We start from the raw sequence: 25,976 nt of genomic DNA on the forward strand, positions 1-25,976 counted from the left end.
TCTTTCAGAATGTTTTATTTAAATTATGTTCAAATAAATACTTTCATCACTAGTTAATTTTCTCTTCTGGTCTCTGGTGTACCCTTGGTAAAGGACTAGAGAAAGAGGAATGGTAGGGACTAAGAAACTGTATGTATATTTATTAGGGTAAATTTCCCCCCTAAACAGTGGAGAGAATAAATTTGGATTTCATAAATTTTTGGAATGTGGATGTTGGCTATTCACAAAATAAATTTTTAATATATACGTTTTCAAAAATCATTCCACATGTGACATTGCATTTGTTAAACCATCACAGTAGATGTTTTATGATTTGACCGGGAAATATTTAACACTGAAAAAAAATGCTATAAGTGCTTGTAGAATTTAAACCTTTTCAGAATAATATGATACTAATGTTAAGGTTAAAGACTGCCTAATTCAAATGGACTGGTCTCTCAAGAATTGTTAACACTCCAATTCTACGAAGTTGCCAAGTATTGAAGGAATGAGAAAGGTTTAGAATATTGAGATAACAATCTTGAAAGCTTGGAAAGCAATGAACAACACAACTCCTTTTAGCATTTTTCAAAAAGAAATCAGGATTTTAGAACTAATGTCAGGCAATGTAGCATTTGATTTTTTGGCATTTGACTTTGTGCCGTTATTTATTCTTCAATTAAATCCTAATAGTCCCATCTGTAGAGACATTCAATAAAATAAAGGTTCATTTCCTGCTTCCAGGAAGATTGGCCAAGAAATTCATAACTCCTGAAGATGATTCTGCTTGACAGTCTGTTAAATGAAAATTTCATTGAGTGAGAATTCCTCAACACTAAATCTCATCATTTTCTTCCATGGCTTCCTGTTTCTCCTGTAAATATGGCTGGTTGTATATAGTGGAAGAAAGCAGTTTGTATCGACTTTTAGGTGATTGGAAAGCTAAAGATAAACATGCAAGTTATAACTAGGATTCATAATCAGGTAAAAAAATGCTAGAAGAATTATTGTCAATATAAATAATAAACACATAGATAACTATTTGTAAATATTTAAAGAGAGATTCACTTAGAGTGGCTATAAATGTGTCATAGATTAAAAGCCTAAAACTTGTATATTTAACAAGTTCTTTAGTTAACCAAGACACAAAAATAATAAAATAATTACACCATGTGTTTTGTCAAGTGATTTCTGAAACTGGTGATTTCTACAGATTTTGTCAACTGTTTAAACTCAGGCCAGGGATGCCTGTGTGGCACAGGGGTTGAGCATCTGCCTTTGGCTCAGGGCGTGATCCTGGGGTCTTGGGATCGAGTGTCACATGGGGCTTCCTGCAGGGAGCCTGCTTCTCCCTTTGCCTGTGTCTCTGCCTCTCTCTCTTTGTGTCTATTGTGAACAAATAAATAAAATTAAAAAAAAAAAAAACTCAGGCCAGATTTTTTAGGAGATAATTCATGCTTTGTATGTGAGTTTTAGTCTTATAATTTAATCATTCATGCATACATGCATGAGTTCAGTGAATATTCATTGTGTGCCAATTATGTGCCAAGCCCAGTTCTAAGTACCTGGGGATGTTAGTGAACAAAAGGGGCAAAGACTTTTGCCTTTTTGGGGCTTACAAATGAATGAGGAGAGACAGACAATAAAGAATAAGCATAATAAATAAGTTATATAGTATATTTACAAAATTAGAAGTATTCAGCTAAATAAGATAAAGGAGACTAGGGATGGGAATCACAGGTTGCAAGGGTCAAGGTAAGCCTCACTGAGAAGATACCACCTGAGGAAAGACTTAATGGAGGGACTGGAGTTATTTGAAAGAAAAATGTCCCACACCTAGAATTTAACTCTAAATTAATTCAAGTTAATTTAAACAAGACATGCATTTGCATATGATATTGATATTATGTTTTTTTTATGTAGCCTTTAAAATGCCATTAAATACCATTAACTATGGTATTTGATTATTCCTACATTGATATAATAAAATTAGGGTAGTAATTGACTATGTAATACAGGAATTTTACCATTATAATCTATACTTCTGAGACATACATTAATTTCAACAAGGTTTAAAAACATACACAATAAATTCAAACCGTCAAACAGTGCAGTTCTTCAAAGACAGATGAGTGTATATCCCGTGCATGTCACTCTTCCAAGATTAGACCAAATAGATAGTAAATAAAATTACAATGTCTTCCTTAACTATAGGAAGGCTTGTGTTCACGCATATACATCATTTATATATGAACTGATGGAAGCTGAAATAATTCTGAAAGTTAAAATTTTTATTTCTAATGCTATCTCTTTTATGCACACTTAGCCTAATAGAGTCTGTCTTAAAGTTCGTGCTCTGGAAAAATGGAAAATTGTTAATTCTATGTTTAATTTATCTCCTCTCTTCTGATGACACCTTAGAATTGTTAGGCTGAATTACAAGTAACTCTGAAGTCCAGGGATTGAATTTCTGCTTCACCACTTACCAGCTGTGACATATAACCAAACCTAATTGGAACTATTTCCTCCTGTAAAATGGAGGTTCATAACTCTCAAAATTGTTGACTAACCGAACGTGTTCAAAGAAGTTGGAACATTATAGATACTTAATCATTTATATTATAATTGGCTCTTTGCCTTTTAAATTGGTCAATATTAGAATAAATAAATGAATATAAATGACATAAGATCAGCTCAAGGCCATATATAATATTAGTCATTATAGTACCATAGTGATTTTGTTTTATTTGATATCATGGTGATTCTGAGAAATCAGAGTGTTTCGTGGCACTGTGTACTGGGGCTGTTCTGGAAGCCTTTATAAAAGAGGGCAGGACATTAATTGGACCAAAAAGGAAGTGTAAGATTTGGATTGGAGGCAAAGAAATAGATGATTTTGAAGCAAACTAGTAATTATGGTGAATATCAGCAGGCAAGGGATTTGTGTGAAAGGGGCAATATAGAAAACACCTAATCTGTCCACAGTTTTGTCCTCATAGTGTAGTTCAGTATGTATTGCTATAGACAAGTACTTTCACAGGTACCTAAATTTCTAAGATAACACACTTAACTATGCAGTATTTTACTTCACCATTTCCTATGTATTAAAAGCCTATGTAAAATGTTCTCTCAGTCTGTGAGACTGAGGTGGCTCAGTCTTGTTAAGTGTCCGTTCCATGATTTCAGCTCAGGTCGTGATCTCAGGGTCATAAGATCGAGCCCTTTGTTGGGCTTTGTGCTCAGTGTGGAGTCTGCTTGAGATTCTCTCTCCCTTTCCCTCTGCCCATCCCCACCCCCCCTTCTCTCTCTTTCTCACTCTCAAATAAATAAATAAATAAATAAATAAATAAATAAATCTTTTTTTTTTTTTTTAAAGTTCTCTTCCTTCTAAGGAATATATCCCCTCACAGCTCATTTATTTAACACATAATCCTCATAGGGCCTTCACTTATGCAGCCATGGTTGGATGCCTACATGTGTATGTTCAGACCTGAACCCTTTTGCAGAATGTTCACTACAGGTAAACACTACTCTCACTTCTATTTCTGAACATTAGTTTTGTCTGTTCTTGAATTTCATATAAATGGAATAATACAGTATGTACTCTTTTGTGTTTTTCTTATCATTATGCCTATGAGATACATCTATTTGGTTGCATGCAAACAAATTCTTTTTCTCCTTTTTTTTTTATAAGTGTACTAATCCATTATATGAACATACCATAATACCCTCTACTATGGATGAACATTGGAGTAGTTTCTGATTTCATGATATGATGCATAAAGCTAAGAACAGTTTGTAATATGTGTTTAGGTAGACGATGTACTCAGGTCTCCTGGGTGTATATACTTAGAAATGGAATTGCTGGCTGATAAGGGGGACATATTTTTTACTTTACTAGAAATTGCCAGAGAGTTTTCAGAAATGTTCACACTAACTTGCGCTCCCACCAGCAATGTGCAAGGTTTCAGTTGTTCTGCCATTATAGCTTTCTTTTCAAGATCAAGAGAGAGTTGTAGTCCCAACATAATTCTTCCAATATAAGGAGATAATGACTTGATGAATAGAACCTGCATTATTTTTCAGAACTGCAGTTCACCTCACATTGTTTTTATTTCTTTTTCTTTTTTTTTTTTTAAAGATTTTATTTATTTATTCATGAGAGAGAGAGAGAGAGAGAGAGGCAGAGACACAGGCAGAGGGAGATGCAGGCTCCATGCAGGGAGCCCAATGTGGGACTCGATCCTGGGTCTCCAGGATCACGCCCTGGGCTGAACGCAGCGCTAAACCGCTGAGCCACCCAGGCTGCCCATCTTACTGTTTTTAAAAAAGAATTTCAGTTTACTTTGCTGAAAGTGTGTGAGCAGAATAGAACTTTGGGCACTGTCATTTCCTAAGCCTTGGTGGTAATGGCATACACAACCTAAATCGGGCCTTGGAGCTAGCTATTTCACTAAATTGCAGTCAAACTGTATTTTGAGTGCTGACAATGAGAAAATCTTCTCTCTCTCTTTCTCTATTTACATCATCTTTTTGGCCTCACCTTATGAGTGAAATAAGGGCATTAATGGAATAAAGAAAAACAAAAATGGGCTGCCTGGCTGGCTCAGTGGGTTGGGCAGTTGCCTTCAGGTCAGGTCCTAGGATCGAGCCCCACATGGGGCTCCCTGCTCAGCCCGGAGTCTGCTTCTCACTCTCCTTCTGCCCCTCCCCCTGCTTGTGTGTGCCGCACTCTCTCTCTCTCTCAAGTGAATAAATCTTTAAGAAAAAAGAAAAACAGAAGTGTGTTATTTTTTAAACTACCTATGATTTTTTTCTGTGAAATATGAGTAGTTCTGAGGTTAAAAATGATGCATAGCCCAAAAATAATTTGAAATGTATTTTGTACTTACATTTAGATAAGAATATAACTGAGTTTTACAAAAAAAATCACCACACTAAGATTTAAAATGAAATCGTGAAGCCAGACTCTGATCATGATGACTCAGAGGATTAGAGCATGATCCAAGAGCAGTTGAAAAGTAGTCCAGTTATCTTGCCTTACTCCTCACCTTCCTTGCTTAGAATACAACCATCCGTCCCACCGAAGGCCAAGTCTGATCAAAATCACAGTGAAGATAGCAAAGATGACCACGGGTGACCCATATGTCAGTATGCTCTTTGCTTCTTTATAAACATATACCTCATTTCTGATTCATTCTTTACCTAAATTCAATGGAAATACTGAGTATCTTGGTTTAAAATTTTTCTACGAGGTTATATGTATAAGAGATAGTTTAAATATAAGATAAAGCAAATAATTAGAGGACTTGAGGCCTGGACAATAATAATCTATTTTCAAATTTTAAGTAAGTAAAAATCGAGCTCAGTAGCATAGAATACCTAATGAAAGTTAATGAAAGGTAAAGTACACAACAAGCTAATGAATGTAGTTCATCCTTTTTAATCATAACAAGAAGAATTTAGGGCAGGAGTCAAGTGATTTAAAGACTTTATTGGGGGAGGGGGATTTTTGTCCTTTGTAATATATTTGTTCATTATCTGCTCTTAAAATCCTATATATGAGTTTCTCAAGATATAGATTATTTATTTTTTATAAAGGATAATTCAGCTTTGTTAATGTTAAAAATTTTTGTAGTTTGCCACAAAAAACAAAAGAAACCCATGTGAGTAATTTACATACATGTATCCTTTTGGTGCTTAGTGATTGTCTTTTAACTCCCAAGCACTTGTTATTCATCCTATAAATCAGGAACTCCCTAGAGCATATGCCTTTCACTAATGATATTACATTGAACCTATTTGCCCTTGTGTTTTCAAAAAATGAGATCCAGAGACTTATTGAATTTGTCAAAGAATTCCAGAAACATTTCTAGATTTTCAGATCCTCAAGGAATCACAGAGCCTCTTGGCCTTAAAAGAAATCAATAGTTTAGGGGTCTATGCTTCTTATAATTTGTCATATTCTGGTAGGTACCACAGATCGAATTTGAAACTTGTCATATTTTAATTAGTGGCCATTGAAGATTTGCCCTTGCTGTAGACTGGGACATTTTGTACAGTTCACTGTATTCAATTCTGCTTCCTTTTATAGTTTCTCCAGGTACTAGGTTGAACTACAAGAAATTGCCATTTTATAGGTTAAACAGTAATGGAATTTCAACATTTCATATAATTCAGACTGATATGCTAATTGTGACATTTTTCTTTCTCCTTTTTTATGTTTGACCACTGTATACTTTTTTTTTTTTGCATTAACTAAAGTTTATTAAATCTTTATGTTAGGAACTGGGACTCTTATTAGGGATATATTGTCTTCCCTTAAGAAAGTTTATAGTCCTTTTGAAGGGATAAGCAAGTAAAGCATCAATTAACCATGACACTGAGGCTTTGTGAGCAGTTTGATTACCTCTGATTGGCATGAGCTCAGTCTGCAGACAAAACACCCACATTTTCTAGACTTCCCTTGTAGGCGTATGCCCCCTAGAAATGGTATAGCCCCAGGTTTTCCAGGCATTCAAATCACCTTGAGCACACAGGTTTCAGGTGGCCCATCCTGTGGAAATTCTGACTCAGTAGGTCTTATGGAGAGGGGTGAGGGGGTGCTGGGCCTTGGAGTCTGACCACAGATTGCTTTTGTGTGAACAACATTTGTTGGAAGAAAAGATGCCATCTGTGGTAAATAAGGCAAAATAGTGTACAGTGAATCTGGATGTCATAATAATTTTTAAAATACTCAAATATCTGCTTATGTTTAAAATGACAGATTTAAGAGTATAAGGTAGAAGCATAATTATTATTTCTGTAATTAATTTTTTAAGTACAAAGTATTAGTAATTATAGTCAATTTATAAAGAGCCACTTCAGAGGTGCCTGGCTGGCTCAGTTGGTAGATCATGTGACTTTTGGCCTTGGGGTTGGGAGCTCTAGCCCCATGGTGGATGTAGAGATTACTGAAAAATAAAATCTTAATTTTTTAAAGTAATAAAAAGCTACTTCTAAGCATTTTGACCATAAGGCAATATTGATTTATTAAGTATTCTGATTTTATTTAAATAATCTAAAGATTGAATGTTAGCATATTGAACACCAATACAAGTGTTATTTATCAATGAAGCTCTTTCTCAGCATTTAAGAGCTAATGGTCCCATGGTAGGTACTTTGCAGAATTCAAACAAAACAGGAGACAAGTCCCTTTTTAAAATAAATGTATATCCTTTAATGGAAGTTACAAAACAATATTGATTCCATGGGAAAATGTGATTTATAATTCAAATAAAATACAATATTCATAAGTAAGACTGAAGATATAGAGCAAGGAGATCAATATAAAACACAAAGACTTTTCTTGTGCTTAAATGCCTCAATTTATCCACTAATGTGATTTTCATATTTACTCATTAAAAAAAAAAAAATTGAATGCTGCTATATTCCCAGCCACTATTTTGGATGCTTTGGATATAGCAGCATCCCAAGCATGTAAAGATGATTTCCTTCATGGACCTAGCAGAGGGAGGAAGGTAATAAATAGAAAACATAATAAATAACATAATAAATACAAGTTTATGGTGTGTTGGAAAGTGGTGAGTGCAGTGGAAAGGAAAAGAACGCGCAGGGTGAAGGGCAGTGGAAGGACATGTTGCAGTTTTCATTATGGTGGCCAGGAAAACCCTGGCTGGGAAGATGGTTATCTGACCAAAGAAAGGCTTTAGGAAAGGAAGAAATACCTCCAGTAATCACTCCTAAAGAACTTCAAGAGTGACACACCCAGTATATTTAGGGAGTAAAACTAGGGGTCTTTCAGAAGTCACAGGGCTAAGCTAACTGAATCTGGGGATATAGTTAAATCAGATTCTTAAGGATCAGGATCTGAGATGCAGCAGATTATAACAGAGACATTATAACTATAGACATAGTGTGTCATCAAAGTGAGAAAAAGAATTGTCAGCTTAGATTCTTCTTTACTTTTATGACCCCTCCACTAAAATTGAAGTTCTTGGAGAAGGAAATGTTTTTTTTTTTTTTTCTCCCACACCTAGGACCTATCAAGTGTTTGAAATATATATATGTACGTCATCAAAACTGGTTAGATGAACTGATAAATGGTATTAAGCCAAGGTCTAGAATATTGTCAAAGAGAGAAAGGATAAGGAAAGTATGACATTTTAAGCTCGTAAGCATAAATACAAAAAATATTTAAAAATCATGAAAGGTCTCAAATATCTACCGTTTTGTATTCCTAGAATATAATTAAAGGGAAGAATTATAAACACGGACATGTTAAAGTAATAATTCCTTCCACTAACAAATGAAAAGGAAAAAAAAAAAGAAAAAGAATTTACCAACTCATTCTCAATGACAAAGCAGGTATTCTCAAATAATGACTCCTGAAGAGCATTACATATTTTTGAAGCTGTGCTATTTATTAGACTCAACAGGACCATTATGTGTACTTTAGGAGATTCTGACAAAATATGATTTATGTTCCAAGAAATTACATCATGTGTGCATCATTTTTTGTGAGATGAACAATAGATAATTAATAATGTAATATATTAAAACATTTGTTTTTTTATTAAAACATTTGTTTTGAAAAATAGCTTTAGTGACTATATCACTGAAAGAAAAATAGACATTTAACAGAGAGATCATATTTAAAGAACTCTTTTCGGAGGAGAAGAGTCCTAACTATTATGTAAGATTAACTGAAATCTGAAATCTCTTGTAATTGTACTAGGGTGATCATATTTCTAGATGTGAATTCTTTATTTTATAGCTGGCATTCTGGGGTCAGAGGACAGCAGTGATCTCAGACATCAGAAGAGTCCATCTGACCCTACCTGTGGATGAGTTAACCTAAGGGCAATGAGTCATAACAAATAAATATTGAAAGACCATTTTATGAACTAAAGAAACACAGTAAAACATCAAGGTCAAGAATCCTAATCAAAATTTTTGCTGACTCAGAAAGATTTTAAACAAATATTGCGCCCCCCAGTGGCTGTTGTTGAGTGAATGCTCTCTTTCTCCAGTTTGATGATTTCGGGTAACCTTATGAAACTTCACACTGTTTATTAACTAGGAGGAACCCTGGAAGGACAGCTCAGTTTGATTGCCCGATTTCATGCTTGCAGGAAGAACGATGCCAGGGATGATAGAGTGACTGGTATATGATGATTAAGTTCAGGCTCGACAAGATAGGATCACAAAAGGGCAATCATGCTCAATTCATCTGATTGTTGGGCTGGAAATGAAAGAAAAGCAGTGGCATAATTACCCCAGATTCTTCAGACCTCCGCTACAGTACAGCATAGATATTAAGCAAGGCTAGTCTCAGAATTATTGAAATATATTTTAAAGACAAAGATCACTGCTTTAGCAAATAAAGGAGGGCCTACAAAATCAAAGACAAAGGATGTTTCTGTAATCATTTTTGCTTGCAAACAATGAAGGGAGTACAGAAAGAAAATCACTTGGTGAAAGAAGAAAAGCAGGGCACCTGAGTCAGGAAACTGGGCTGGTGTGTCTGCTGGATCTCCAGCCTGCTTTGTGACCTTGGTCAGATTCTCTGGGTCTCTCTTCCTTACCGCTGAAACAAAGGGTGTGGACTAGGCTGAGTGGTGGCCCTGCATCTGGGATATGGACAGAGGCAAGGAAAAGTAGGAACCATCTCATACAAAAGAACCATAATTTGAATATTTATGAAAGCAAAATTAGCTAGTGATCAAAAAATGGAGAAGAAAGGTAGCTAATGGAGAATGCAGATTCATCCTAATGCGTTCAAATTGAGTGTAAAACTGATAGAGACAGTTCTTTTCTAGAAGGCAAAGAATGAAGCATATCACTCTAAATTTCCTCCACTGGAGTCTCCTTCCCTTTTCTCTCTCATCACCTTATTTTTCACAGTACTTTCTGTTTCCAGTAACCATGGTGATGCTCCATCCCAGCAACCTTCTTCATACCCAGCCCTTTTGGTAGACATTGAATTTTGCTCCATTCACTGATGCAGGAACCTAACAATGCTGTAAAAATTAATTTATTTATTAACATTTTTCCCAGCCTTTTTGTCCAGGCCATAAATTCAGGGAATTATTCCACATTAACCTCCCTACATAAGGGGCACTGTGAAACAAGGATATTCCACTGTTAATTTCAGTTGCTAACATAAAGGGGATACTGATTGTGCCAGAGATTTAATTCCCTGCCTTGGCCCTCAGGGACTGTAATGTCCTGGTACCCAAGCTCATTGCCACCTCCTTTTTTTGCTTCTGTATATAAACGGAATAAACCAGATTGCTCACAGAAATCACACATCAACCCTGGTTTCCTAATCCTCTTTGTTTTTTGCTGCATTCTCCCTTGTAAGGAAAATATTGCCAAGTGTGTAATTATCACAGTTACAAGGGGATTGAATTTTCCCTTAGAAAACACAAATAAATATATGCATTTTTATTGGGCACAGTAACTTATTTTGGAATATAAGTAAGCAATATGGGATATTCAGTTTTTAAAATATCATAATTAGCAGCCAGTGACAAAACATCAGACAATCTCTGATGTCATTAATGCAGATAATGAATATTCCCATAAACTATCATGATAAACTATCATTTATCATGTCCAGTTTGTGTAGCCAGATTTATTTGTAATCCTGTATTATGCCAGGAAACTCTATTTAAGCACTGTGTGCGTGTGTGTGTGTGTGTGTGTGTGTGTGTCTGGCATTAACACAAAGGAGACCAGATGATGACATTCATAGGCTTATAGACTCGACTCCTGGGGACACACTTGGATGGAGGCAATTAAAATGCCTGTCAGGCATTTGATACCAGAAGCCCCTATGGTAAACCGCTAAATCATAAGCCAGGGCTGCATCTTATTGTCAGTGAATGATGGCGGAGCTGGGTGGCTTGTCATCATTCTCGAAAATTCTGAGGCTAGTGAGCTCTCTCTCCCTCTCCCACTCGCCTTATTTTCCTTTTCGCCACTGCGGGGACTTTTTCTAATTTGCAGCTTCCTTTTCCCCGACACACACAGAGAAGAGCTGGTGGCTTGCAGACTGCGTCTGTCTGGAGCTAGAGAGCTAGAGCCAGCCCGTAGAGATAATGCTCCCGGAGAAGGATTCTGCAGCAATTCTCAAAGGCTAGACTTGGGTGGTATCGCTGCATATGCACTGGTAATGCTTTGGGGTTTTTTTGAATTTTATTTTGTTTTATTTTTACTCGGTTTTTCAAAGGATCTGCTTTATGTGATCTCAAAGTAAAATGCTTTAAAATTCATTACCAAGCTTCCTAAAAATTCAAGTACTGCATTATTTGTACTACAGCTCTCAAGATGTAGATTTATTATCTGGATTATAAAGAATGCATTTGCTTACTGGTGAGTTACAATTTTCAATATTTAGTTAACAACCTGTATCTGTATATTTTTTCTTTTGTTTTGTTTCGGTAGATTCTTCAGCTTGTTGTCTCTAACCGAAGAAACATTGATTGGGAACTACTCATTCAGAAAATTAAAAGGTACCACATGTTTTGTTTGGATGTTTAAATGAGGGGAAATCAGGGAGGATTTGGAATGTTTTTATTTAAATTAATCTCTCTATGGTTGGTCTTTTATCCTTAAGCCTACGTTGATCATTGTCTATAGCATGTATGCTTTTCCCATGCAGAGAATGCCATTATTCAAGGCTGTTTTGATGATAAGACGTCTAAGGAATTATGTCTTTTGCCTGTGTTGCGAGTTGTTAACAAATATCAATATGTCTGGCTTATTTTCGGGTTTTTATTATTGTAGCAGGTAAAAAAAAAAAAGTCCTAAGTCTCTGTCTTTGTGAAAATTCAGTCATTTAAATTTAACAGAAATATACTAAAGTAATGATTTTTATCTGAGGGAATCCTGCTAATAAGTGGTATTTTTAAATGGGTAAATGAAATGGCTTGCCCTTCCCAGTTAGAAGGACCGCTATAGATGAGAGCCTAGGAATGACTCAGTATTGTCGGGTTTTGTGAATAAAATATTGTAACTTCTTCACTGATGCTTCGATCTTTAACACCATATTTAAAGGCTGAGGTTGTTAGTTATTAAAAGAACTGATTTTATTTATGCTTTTTAGCATAAGAAGGTAATCTTTCATCTCCTCATGGAAGCAATTGAATCCATTGATCCTGGGCCTTCTGCCTTACATGAAAAATATTAATTTTCAAATTCAGCATCAGGATGTATATTGATTGGAGATGGCAGTTATGGGTATTACCTTTTGTTTAATTCTTTAAAATTATCTTTGACTTCAGCATACACTCGTGTCAATAAATGCTATATTTGTAATTTGCCTTTGAAAAATGGAAGACATTTTCTGCCTTGCTGAGATCAATAACATGGTTTAAATCTTTCTTTGGCATTCAGATAGTATTTCCTCTCAAGCTTATTAACCCAAAATACTTTATGCAGTGAGGTTAGTTTTTTAAAATGTACTTTGGAAATAGTTAATGTTCAACAACTGATCCTGAAATACCAGAAGTCTGTGAGTGTACACCTGTGAGTGTGAATATTTGTAGCAGTTGAAGGAGACGAATGCATTGTCCTTGTTTAATTTTCTCTGCAGTGTGTAATTATGAGAACCTTAATTTATTCATTCCACTAAGAACCTTGCTGCTGTGGGTAGTTATTGTGGGAGAGAGGGAAGGGGCAGATGCCACTGTCACCACCCTTCCAGAGTGTAGGCAGTATCACATAATATTTTTGCACAAGAGAATGAATTCATTAAAATAAATCAGTGTGTTCTAAAAAAAGAAACTGCATTATTTCAGATATTGAACAAAATCGAGTAGACTAGCCTCAGAGATACATGAAATATATTACATTTTTTTCCCTTAGAAATTATTCAGTGGACTCAGGTATGAAATCTCCACACAGGACTTACTATTCCTCCTAGATATTGTAAAGCCCTTGGGACTATTCTCATTTTTTAGGTTCCACTCAGAATAAGTGAATACATTTCATATTTGGTGAAAAAAAATCTATTTCGTATTTTCCCATCTCACAAAATCCCTACAGTATATATTTTATGTGAGAATCTGTTTCCTAATCCTCAGGGTTGTTTAGGAACTCATATATTAATTTTGAACATTGGAATATTTACATGAGTTGGAAAAGGATGATGTTATTATCTAACCACTAAAAAAATGTATTCAGTATATTGTTAATAGGAACTAATCAGCTCTGTTGAGATTTATCTGGGTATTGGATAAATGGCATAATACCTCACCAAAAGGCTCTTGGTGCCTAAATTTCTAGGACCATTTTAAATTTATCTAGGGGTGTGTTGACAGATTTTGTGTAATAAACCAGAGTTTATTGAAATAGACCGTTATGGCGTCAAATCAGAATTGAATTTGACTTTTAGACTCTAAGGGAGTCAGAGATCTGTATCACGATTTTGCTAATCAAACTCGTCTTGACATTAGTTAATTATTTCACTGATTTTTTCACTCATATCTTCAGCACAGAAAATAGTGCCTGGACCACAGTAGGAGTTCAACAGATATTTATTTAATTATTTGATGGGTAAATGATTCATCAGCATTTTCCACCGTTACTTTTTTTTGTTCTTGTTTTTCTTGTACCAAAACAGACCTTTGGTACTTTTTTCCCTAGCTACCCCAAATGTTCATTATATGTCTTTAATTAATAATAAATAATTGAATAATTAATACCTGGTGAAAAAAAATCGGGCAAACCATGTGTGAAAATTTCTCCAAGCTATATAGAATAGGAGTTTTCCGGTTTTAGGTTAAGATGGAAAGAATTTTTGAAATGTCCCTTTTCACTTTCATCATCAAGGGAAAGAAGCCAAACTGCAGCATGAGTTTTGCTTTATGGATGCTTCCTAAATACTACTCTCAAGCTTGACATTGTTTATTGCTCTTCATGTCTTCAGCCAAGATTTTGCTGCAGCAGAGGGGAGGAGGCCTTCTGTCTCTCTCTCTCTCTCTCTCTCTGTCTCTCTCTCTCATTCCCTCTGTAATACTAGAAATGATGTCATAGTCTTCCTAAATGCTTTGTTGCTCATTATGGACTAGTATGACATCATTTCATAATGTATAAGGAAACTTCTGGAGTCATAATAGCTTTAGAGAATGCTATTTTTTGTTGTTGTCACTTATTTTTATTAATAAAACTATATTTTTATTAACTATATACTAGATAATATCATAAACCCTTCAAGTATGTTATCTTGTTTTAACTCACTCTACAATCCTGGGAGGTGAGTATAGTCTCCATTTTATAGATGAATGAACGGAGATTCCAACTAGGCAAACAACACAAGTTTGGCCCAAATTCCTTCATATTAACTACAACATACTACATTTTTTTTCTAGTAGATTTTTTGGCTTATAGCCAGTACTTTGATATTTTATTTATGCAGATGATATATACTGAAATATAGTTAAAACAGTATGCCTGCAGGTACTTGTTTTTATATACTTAAGTTAGGAATAAATATATCTTCAAATATGTAACATAATATTCAAACTCAGATATATATTTTTAATATATATCTTATATTTAAACTGAAGAACTTTATTCTTTTTTTAAGAATGTTATTCTTTAAAGAGGAATATCGGAGATAAATTGGGAAGTTTTAAGATAAGTTAATTCAAAAATTAGCCAGATAATTTAAGTGTTAAATAGCATAACTTGATGCCACATTTTACAACTTTATTTGTATTGAAATAATAGCAGAAGTTTCAAATGACCAAAAAGAAATAAACGAGTAGGGAATAGTATGCAGTGTGCAGATACCACATTCAACCTTAAAAATGACTAAGCCAGAGAAGTAGCTCAGGGCACTAACAATTACACAAATGGGTATTAAGATGCTCTACTTGCAAATGTCGAACATGGTATATAGAACAGCACACTTTCGGAGCTCAGTTGGGTGCAGCACAACAAAACAAAGAAGTAGCCTCAAGGCTCATTGGTACCATAAGAGACACATGAATAATTTCTTAAGGGACTTCATTGCTAGCCAGGATTACTAACAATTGAGAAGAGACTCAACAGGAAATATTTTATGGAGGATGGGTCTTTTGAGGTGGTGGTTAGGGATGAAAAGAAGTATTCAAGGGAGAGATAATGCATGGAGGAACTCCAGGGAGAACAAACATCATTGGCAAAGAAAGTGAACATGCGTGGAAAGTGTAGACTGGTCTCATTTGTATTCTAGAGTGCAGGGCAGAAGAAGGGGGAGTCTGAGAAGGTAAGGATGGAAATATTATTCAGTCGTACCATATGAAATGGCTAATATTTTACCCTTTTGAACTACAAAATGAAAAATCATCCAGTGCAACTCAATACATGCAAAGGGGGACCTTAAATGTCAACTTGAGGAAATTGTTCAGTATCTTAGGAGAAGTTGTTGGGTGTATTTCAAATAGCAGACCACTGTGACCTAAACAGGTGACTTACTTTATGGCTCTGTGTGAGATGGAGTTGTGGATGAGAGTATGTTGAAGAGGGGATCACTTTGGAAGCTCTAATAGGATAATCCAGGAAATAATAAAGGCTCAAAGAGGGTGTTGACAGTGGGCATAAAAAAAAGAGGTCATGAAAATGAAAGATGTTTCTGAGCTCAAACTCATAAGCAGAATATAGCAACTGCTTGATTGGTAGGAGGAATGAAAATCAGCAGGACTCCGTGCTGCCTCTAACGTTTGAATCTGATAACTGGAAAAATGAGGGGAGAAAGGTAGCTAAAAGCCGCTTAAAGGAAGAAGCTCTATTTCATTTGCCTTGCATCCTAGTCTCTAACAGACTACCTAGTGCATAGTGGTCAGCCAAGAAATGCTGGCCAAATGAAAGAGGGAGTAAAAAGTTATGGGGCGGGTTTAGGCCACGATGGGCTGGATCTGCAGGCAGACTGGTCTGATAGATTAGAGATCATGTTAGGTCAACACGGAGGAGAGAAATTAGGGAGACATGACATGCATGACATTATCAAGAGAGAAGAGGACCAGAGAGAACACCCTTGACAGACCCACATTTAGGATATAGAATTGGCAATGTTAAAGGAAGAACTATTTGTCTTAAAGAATAGATAAAAGAGGACAGGTGAAGTAATTAATAGAAAACAAGGCTAAATTTCAAATTCTGCAGAAAAGTTGAAGAAAGAGAATGAGTAAAAGACTGCTCAACATATTATTTACTTCAGTAGTGAAAGACTGCGCAATATATTATTTACTTCATTAGTGTTTTCTGTTATAAAAACAATAAATCCACATTTTGGCAAACTTGTCATATTTGGAAGAGTGTAAAGGAAGGACATAATAGCATCCATAATAACACAAGCCAGAGACTACAGTTAACACTCTACCTTTTTAGCTTACTTCCTTTCACCCATTGCATTTAAATTTATGTAACCAACACCAAAACAATACAATTTGAATTCTGCCTTTTTCCTCAGAATATTCTAAGCATCTCTTAAAACATTTTGCCACCTGCATAATATTCTATAATGAAGACATTGGGTATGTTTGTTTCTTCTTGTTTCCCAATTTTTCACAGTCATTCTCATGTTGTAATGGAATGGAATTTTACCCTCATATGATATTTCACATTATTTCCAACGGCTATTTGCTAACAACAGAACCATTGTATTTTATACTGTCAAGTTTCTGGTCAAATATAACTTGATGGTTTCAAAATTAGCCTCGCCTTTCCTCCAACAAAGGGAATCCAGGATGATGCTAGCACCTGCCATGTGCCAGCCTCTATGATAAGCACTTTAATTATCACGGTGACTCTGTGTCTTCTGCTATCTCCACTTAAATGGAGGAACAGAGACTGAGACAGTTGCACAAGTTTCAGGGCTGTTTTTGAATCTGGGTCTGACTCCAAACCAGTCAAATTGTTGGGGACAGAAGCAAATTCTTGAGAAGTGAATGATTAAATAAGGATATGAAAGCAATAAGAAGACACCTTTAAGAGGTCCAGGACTAGTGTAGTGCAGTGGGACTTTACTGTTAGTAACTTGGGAAGTCCTCTAAGCTGAAGGGAGGGCACATATAGAGAGGGGGTGCTTTGTGTGTAAGCAGAAGGACAAAGTTATAGAAAAGTTCCTGATACAAAGGTGACAAGAGCGTAGACAAGGATTTAGGCTTAGCAAACAAAATTCCTCTTCCCTACAGATCAAGAGAAAGGAGAGTGAGGCTTTTCTAGTGATAAAGAAAAGATATGGGGGTGAGGGAAGCTACATATCACCTGGACTTCATCTCATTCTAGGGGAAAATCCATTTATTCATTCAGTGAATATTGAACACCAACCCCGTGCCCTTTTGTGCCCTAACAGAACTAGAAGGGGGGAAATAATCAGTGGGTGAACAAATTAAAAGGATTACTCCAGCAGCTGTGCAGAGAATAGATGATAAGGTGATAAGAGTAGATGCTGGGAGATCAGCTCCTCAAACTTGAAAGCTGAGAATAAAATGCAGATTCGGAATCCTTAGTTCTAATGGTGGGGTGGGGTTTGCCTGAGAGCCTACATTTTAACAGGCTCCTCCGTGATGTTGATACTGCTAGACAGTGTGCCCTACATTGATCAGCAAGAGGTTAGGAGGCAAGACGTCTAGGCAAGAAAAATTGGAAATGATTGGAGCGGTCATTACCAAGAAGTCAAATGTGAACCCTTCTTTTTGAGCAGCAACACTGCATACTTTTGTGCCTCTTTGATGCCGAGAGAGAATTGTCTCTTTATTTCTGACCTTTTTCAATTCCAGCCAGTTGTTTTTATGAAAGATCCATTAAACAAGCCCTAATGAGCTACTGGCATTTCGATCTTTCTGCCTGTGCCCAATGTTTATTATGCCACATAATGAATTCTCGTGGCTCAGGTTTGGGGATATGTTTCCATACAACACTGCCAGTTTCTTGACTGCAGCTCTGTTTCCCTGCTTCATGATTTCTTTGAACTTCTAAGCTCCTCTCTCCCTGGATGTTCAGCACAGTGCCAGCCTGCTAAATTCTCTGGCCCCCTAGCACTTGACATCCCTCATGTCCTGCTGTGCTTAATGGCAAAGGTTCTGGGTGTCCACTTCTCATCTTCTTGCCACTCACACGCTAAACAAGCCTTGGAGGACTGTACTTAAAGTCACAGGGGACTCCTGCCTATTGAGGCTCGTCTCTGACTTAGAGAATACATTTCTTCCAACAAAATCATTTCTCTTTGGTAGAATGTTTTGGTTGGTGGCAGCAACCTGCATTCCTCTGAATAAAGAATGTGTGTGTTTGCAGACGATTAGAGTGTTCAAAGGAGCGAAGGGTTCATAAGAAGCCTTGACAGACTGGAGGGATGTTATCTTTCTGCCTCCACCATGAGGCTCTTAGTCCTCCTCTATAGATGCAGGAACTTGCATTTACCTGTTTGATTTCTCCTACACCACACCTTGCAGCTATAAAATATCTAAGAAAAAAAAGCCATCAAATAAATATGGCACACTAGTCTATCAGGGAAGCATTTTAAGTGCATATTGACCATCTGTGATGTCCTCCCACTTGTTAGCATGTTTCCTTTGTTTAAAGGGCTTCTTCTATCTCTAAGCCAGGCCATGACCAGATCTGTGGTCTTTGTCACTGTAATTTTGTCATTTGGTGTTAACTTAAACAGCCAGGTAGATGTGAGCAGTGTCATTAGAAACTTTGAATTCCAAATTCCAGTGAAATACTAGTTTTCATATGAACAGAAGTCATCTTAAATTGATAACCATATTTCTCCAAGGAGAACACTGAAGAGAGACACTTGAGGAAAGAAGCCAGGTCATGGGCATCTTTGCATTCACTGTGTTGTCTGCTTAGAAATGCCCGTAATTCATACACCACATTGAAGCTGAGAAAATGAGTCTTGCACATGAGTGTGGGCACGTATATGTGTGTGTGTAACTGTAGTCTTACTATAGTGGACAGCACTGGTCTCTGCATAGTCAAGCTGGAATTGGTAAAATACGCAGAAATTGAATACCATGCCTATGCTTTTTTTGCCACTTATTCAGTAGTTAAGAGTCTCAGGGTAACAGAGGATAATCTCTGGTCTTCCTGACAAATTCTCCTTTTCTCTCTCTCTCTCTCTCTCTCAAAAAAAAAAAAAAAAAAAAAAGTTGAATCAATCCCCGTTTTTTGTAGATTCTACTTGGGTTTGCCTCAGATGGTTCGAATTAACCTTTCTTCAGATTCTCTTCTAGTGTTAATGACTTTGGATTATGACTGTTTAAAGCAGGCGGATATTCATTGATCCACATCTGGCAATTGTTAAAACAAAGCTACTCTATTTAACACTTACAACCAAAATATATTTCTTTACAATGAAGAGGAACTTAAGAGATGATGTTTCTTTTCAGGAAGATCTAATATTTTATTTCATTTCCAATGAGAACGATGTTTTTTACTTTGTGTTTTAAGTATTTTCTTGCTCATTGTAGGGTTTTCTCATGGTAAGAGTTCATGGTTGTAAAAAAAAAAGATTTCATGGTTGTATATGCAGAATAAGATACAACACATAAGCAGTAAGGATTCTCTGTGCCTCATAGCAGCTTATTAGCATGATTTTGAGCATAGCTGCAGGTGAATCTGTGATGCTGTTGAATCTTAAAAATAAATAACTAGACTGCCTTAAATAGAGGGGATGGAAATCCCTAAAATGATTGACTTTTAAGATTATATTGAGCAAATAGTTGAGCAAATATGACATCTAACAACGAAAAAAATTAAAAACAATGCAAGAATTCATTGTCCTGACTGAGTCATATAACTGGTCAGACTGTTATATTTTTCCTTTAAAAGATGGTGGATAGTTCCATAGGTCAAAGGGAAGTAATAAATATAATACATAGTTTAATGTGTGCATGCATTTTTAGTTGTTTCCTATGTTATCTTCACAAAAAGGCCCAAGATGTAGACTTTGATTTATAAAATTATTGAAATAATATAACCAGTGAAGAAGTAGCATTTAGACTTTAAGAAAAAAATAATTTCTGTATCATTTTTTAAGTCATACAAAGCATATGACTTCCCAAAGCTCACAACAATCTCTGGAATGGGAATGGCAGATCTTGTTGTTATATTTATTACAGATGAGAAAACTGAAGTTTGAAGAATGCAAATGACCTACCCAAGTCCCTCCACTAGGAAACGGTAAATCTTTGGCTCATATCCTTGTTCTGACTCTAAAGCTTTTACTTTTTACTAATATGCAGCCAAAGCAAATAAATAAGTGTATTGTCCCAAATATGGAATATTTTAATAATGCACTGACTCGATTGCTAAAATAAAGAACACATTCCAAGCTAGCCCTGGCCTACATTACTGCTCTGCTCTCTCAAAGACTCTTGCCCTGTCGAGTCCTGGATTAGTATGGCATGTAGCTCAGTAAAGACTAGTAAAAATAGCAGTTATTACTGAAATGGCTTTATACTTTTCAGTATGAAAAGGAGATCAGACTAAATATATCAGAGAATATGTAATCTTAATGATTTAAAAAGCATTTGACAGAGGAATAGATTAGTAAGAATCCATTGTTTTAAGTTTCACAGCAGTTAAAGCAAGTGGTAAATAACTCAGCAAGAATCTAGGATCACAAGGAAAATGATTAAAGCTTCAGAAAGTCAGCTCTATGAAGAAACATTTTTTAAAGCAGGCATTTTGATTTTGCCTATTTTTAGGATAATTATAAGAGCTTATAAAGAATAAGCTGGGAGCTATGGATCCCAGTTCTGATCTCAGCTGTAGAAAGGGAAGGGTAGCATATGTACAGAAAATGATAACCATGGAGACCATTGAGTAGAGTTAGGGCTGAGGTGAGGTGTCTCCAGGCAGACAGCAATAGGCATGGATCCACTGAGAACATTGTCATTGTCTTGACCTATCTCTTCCCCAATTCTGCTTTCCATCATCTTCATCCAGGCTCTTATTATAGCTGCCAGGGTCACTGAAATGCTTTTATCTTGTCTTCCTGCCCCAAACGCCATCACCCCATTAATCTCCTAGACAAACTGTTAATACAAACTCTTTGGCTCTTGTTTGCTCTCTTGAGTTGTGCTGGTCAATAAATATGGTAGCAGTTAGCCACAGGCAACCATTTAATTAAAATGAAAATAATTAAAATTTCACCTCCTTAGTCATACTAACCACATTTCAAGTGCTCCATAGCTACATTCTTTTTATAGAAACATCACCTATTACAGTATATTTCCATTATGACATAACTTTCATTGAAGAGGGCTGATCTGGAGCATAACCACGCCCCCCAACCAAGCATCCAAGGCCTACATGGACCTCTCCTTTCCCTCACTACCCTTGGCACACATCCTCCACTCTACACATTTTTCTCCTCCTCTTCCTCATCACCATTACTACAATTGCAAATAAAATCTGAATAACCTTTATTTATTTAATCCATATTATGTGCTAAGTATGTACATTTTCAGATGAAGAAGAGGGGAGGGGTGGAAGAAGAAGAACTCTGTAGAGTGGGGGTTTTTAAATCCCCATTTCACAGAAGAGATTTAATGAAGTCAAATATATTTTATTTCCCAAAGTTAAAGAGGTCATTATTAGTGGAGCTCGAATAAAAAACCCAGATCTCTCTGGCCTCATAGCCATAGTGTTTTACCCTGTACCAATGATTCTTACCCAGGGACAATTTGCCTCTTCTGCAAGGGATCATTTGGAAATGAACATCTGAAATTGTATCTTTTTAACTCAGAGAAACTTTCCTCTGGCTTTCTTTTTCTTGCTGTCCCTGCCTCTGTTCTATATTTAGGAGATTCCTATTGATAAATGTTGGACTTACTGGACTGATCTGTTTTATCTCCTTTTTCACATATTTTTAAAATCCCTTTTTCACTTTTTCTACATTCAAGGAGTTTTTTCTTCTTATCAGCTGAGTTATTATTTGCCTCTGGCCCTACTAATTCTATTTTTAATTAATTCATGAACTACGTATTTGGGAAATCATATAATAATCTCTAGGAACTTTTTCTTTTCCTCTTATACTTTTCTAAAATTCATTTTTGGAAGGAAGTTCATTTTAAAGTATGCAATATTCTTTCAGATCTCTCTTAGAAAGATAACTGTAGATTCCCTTGTTCCCTGAATCATCTCTATTTCCTCAGGAGTCATTTTAAAAATACTTTTTTCTTATTTATGCTGCTGCTTTCTCTCAAATGTCTTGATTTAGATGATTTTTGGTTTTTGGTTTTTATGTATGAAGAAGTAGGCTGAGGATGATAGGTAGCTCCTGTAAGTTTCCTCTGCAATCATGCAGATCTGTACCTCCACTCACCATAAAGGCTGACTACAGGTTCTGGGTAAATGGGCAGAGTCTGTCAGGAAACAGGTATCCCAGGAAGAGCATGGAGATGCAACTGGCAAATGAGCAGGTTAGGATCCCTACAACTGTTTCAGTTCTGCATGGATTCATCTATACTAGATCTGGCTCCAAAGCCCATCACTTTCTTTCATTAAAGGTTAGTTCTTGTTTTCACCATTGGGGCAAAAGCTTCTCCTGTCAGTTAAAAATGTAGTAGCATGGGGAAAGAAGAATAGAAAGAGTCCCAATTGTTCTGAATATATTTTTTCTTTCTTTCTTTCTTTCTTTCTTTCTTTCTTTCTTTCTTTCTTTCTTTTTCTTTCTTTCTTTCTTTCTTCTTTCTCTTTCTTTCTTTCTTCTTTTTTCTTTCTTCTTTCTTTCTTTCTTTCTTTTTTTTTTTTTTTACAACTTTTTAAGTTTATTTGATAGAGAGAGAGAGAGCAGGGGGAAGGGACAGAGGGAGAGGGAGAGAAAATCTCAAGAAGACTTCATAGGGCTTGATCTCATGACGGAGATTATGACCTGAGCTCTAAATCAAGAACCGGACGCTTAACTGACTGAGCAACCCAGGTGCCCCCCAAATAAGTTTCTTAATGAATTGCCATGATACTATCTCACAGCCCCCTTGAACTCTGTATTTGAAAACTCTAAGCTTGGGGTTTCTCCAGATTTCCTTGAGATGGACCTGCTGTTAACTCGAGGGTTCCTCGCAGCAGTTTCTTCTTTCTTTCTCCATCTGTACTCTGACTTTTAGGATATCTTCAAAATTTTTTGTTACAGTTACATTATTTTTCAACTTTTTATTATTTTAATAATAATTAGGAGAAGTATGTGTGGTAACTCCTCCATTATTGATCATATTTAATATTCTTTACTATGAATTTTCATCACATCAGTCTAAGTTTGGACTCTTTTACCCTTATTATTCCAGTGTTCTATCTTTACTATTTACTAGCTAGTTGGAAAAATTATTTCCCTTTCCTAGGCCTTTTGTTTTCTGTAAAATAAAGATCATATCTGAGTATCAGGGTTGAAATGGAACATATGAATGCACATTGAAAGCTGTAATATAGAATATAAATGTAAGCTATCTTTTTATATAAGATTTGTTGTAGGTCCAGAGTAACAAATAATGCAAAGTTGAAAAATAGTCATTGTTACAAGAAAACTCTTGCCCTATGCAATAGGAAATGCAAGGTAATGCCAGCTTGAGACCAGAATGCCATCTCCATGTGCAGTGCAAGAGAGCCAGGGAATCACGTGTTAATAGCAATAATAAAATAAGCAGTTGTTCATGGATATATTTTACACCTAATGGAAAAACAAAGATAAAAGCAGACCAACAATGTGGTTGATATAGTTGAGCTCAATTAAATTTGAATTTTAGGGTTGGGAAAGAATATGTGACTTGATGTTGTGTGATCCCTTTTGCTTGGCATAATTAAGAATGTGAATATTTATGATACTGATGAGTATAATTTAGTGCTGCTAATTAGCTGCCACAAAAATATTACTGATTTAAGATGGCTTCAGTTAACAGAAGGTTTCTGCTCTGTCAGTCAACTTGAGACATGAAGCACCAGTAAAAGGAAAATAAAGAAAATGAGAATAACAGCAAAGTGGCTTAATTGTAAACGTTGAAGAAATGGTAGAAAATTCAATGTAGAAAGAAAGTTAAGAGTCTCAGGAGCCTTTGATTTCAACCTACTGGGAACCATTTGTGGAAAATTGATGAAAGGAATATTTTCCCTAAATTATTAAACCCAGCATCCTATTGATGGCCTTTATTCTTAGAAACAAACCAAGAATGCATCAAACAAACAAAACAAAATAAATCATTGTGAATGTACGCTGTGTGATGCAGATGTGATTCACTATCTGACTGCTGTTAATTCTCATTTTCTGCATGCGGTTAATACATTCTGAAGTTGAATGTCTGTAGAGGATAAGGCACCAGCCATAGTTAAATGTTAATGGATCCAGTGACATAATTTAAATTCAAGGCCTCATCCAAAGGAATGTGAATAAAATGCATTTGTTTGGCTTTTTATGGCCACTATTAAAAGTAAAGGAAATGAAACCATAAACAACTATGCTCAAATATTGGCAGAGTTGAGGCTGCTTTGTAGCAGTAGAAAGCAGTATTTATTGATGGGGGTGCTCTGTTTAACTTACCCAGTCTATCTAGATTATCACTGAGGTTAAAAAATGTTCTTGGTGGCTGAGACAAAATGTGGAATGCTAATTCAAAGTGAGTTCATTCTGATGTGTTTTAATTTTCTGTTGTTGTAAAGGGCCAGTGCAATTCATAAGTGTGATTTTTTTTTTCCTACTTTGCCTCTGAGGCCTTAGCCCACACTTAATATGGTACAGATTACTTTTGCCCCCAATACTGATTATTTCTTTCTTCCTCCACTAATAAGACCTCTGCTATTTGGAGGATTCATGGGCACATGGACACTAAGAATAAGATCCAGAATCCCAGCCTCCCTGACAACTAGGTGGAACCTATTTGACTAATTTCCAGCCAATGAGATATGAACTAAAGTTGTGCGTGAAACTGCTTAAAGGGAAGGAGTACTCTCATTACTCTTCCTTTCTGCTGGTAGGAAGGAATTCAGACTTGGTGGCTAGAATTCCTGCAACCATGTCGAATATGATACAACCTTGTAATGAATTTCTATTTTGTTTAAGCCACTGCTATTTGGAGTTTTTCCATGACTTACAGCCTGCCCTAGTCATCATTTGTATAACAACTTTGCAACTTTATAGTTACTTTTAAAGACTCTGAAATGCCATTTTATCAAGTGTCATGGTTATTTATATAAATAACATTTACATTAAATTGGAGAAGGGAGCGCCTAACTGGCTCAGTCCGTAGAGCATGCCACTCTTGATCACGGGTCTGTGAGTTTAAACTCTACCCTGAGTGTAGAGCTTACTTAAAAAAAAAAAAAATTGTTACCTAAAACATACTAGTCCAATCAGTTACCAGGTCCTATCAGTTCTGCTTCCTAAACATTTTCCAAAACCATCCATTTCTTATCTCCACAGACTATGCTAGTTTCCCATCACCTCTTCTCTTGATGACAGTGATAGCTGCCTGTCTCAACTCTTGCTCCGTATCAGCCATTATACACATAGTAACAACCTATCTTTTAAAAATACAATCTAATCATGATATTCCTGTATTTAAAACCATAGAATTCATAATAGAGTCAGGAATCTGGCCTTTGTCTGACTCTCCAGGCCCATCCTGGGTTTATTACCTGGGGGCTATTATACATATTTTTATTCTCTTTGCCTGGACATTCTTTCTATGCTCCTTGCCTCCTGCCCACTCTACTTATTTAAGTCCTGTTCATTGGTTAGGTCTGAGATTTCCCAGGTAAGCCTTCTCTCAGCCTCCAGCCTAACAGGTCTGCTCATTACGTACTCCCATAGCACTCCACATTTCTTTCATTTGTATTTATCCATTGAATGCATGTTTCCCCCACAAGACTAGAACCTCCATGACCTTGTGTCTCATTCCTAACCGGAATCCCAGAACCTACTGAGGGGACTGGTACAGAATAGATGCTCAAACAACAATGTTGACTACAGACTGATCCTTCATTCTCTTCTCTTTCCCAAAAAGCCT

General features: G+C 36.1%; 1 protein-coding gene across 17 annotated transcripts in view; it reads left to right on the forward strand.

Annotated features, from left to right (window-relative positions):
- The window catches only part of MAP2 (microtubule associated protein 2), a 216,633-nt gene that overhangs the window by 61,214 nt on the left and 129,443 nt on the right, over positions 1-25,976 (forward strand). For 3 of the 17 annotated variants that reach the window (XM_041737516.1, XM_041737520.1, XM_041737521.1), the window contains exons 1-3: positions 10,864-11,155; positions 11,431-11,498; positions 20,100-20,160. The gene's annotated coding sequence lies outside the window, so the exon portion shown is untranslated. Of the gene's footprint in view, positions 1-10,863; positions 11,156-11,430; positions 11,499-20,099; positions 20,161-25,976 lie in introns of those variants that run through there. The other 14 variants (XM_041737523.1, XM_041737524.1, XM_041737526.1 and 11 more) reach the window with 10 other exon arrangements.

The sequence above is a fragment of the Vulpes lagopus genome, chromosome 22 (assembly GCF_018345385.1).
Source record: "Vulpes lagopus strain Blue_001 chromosome 22, ASM1834538v1, whole genome shotgun sequence".
Classification (NCBI taxonomy): Eukaryota; Metazoa; Chordata; class Mammalia; order Carnivora; family Canidae; genus Vulpes; species Vulpes lagopus.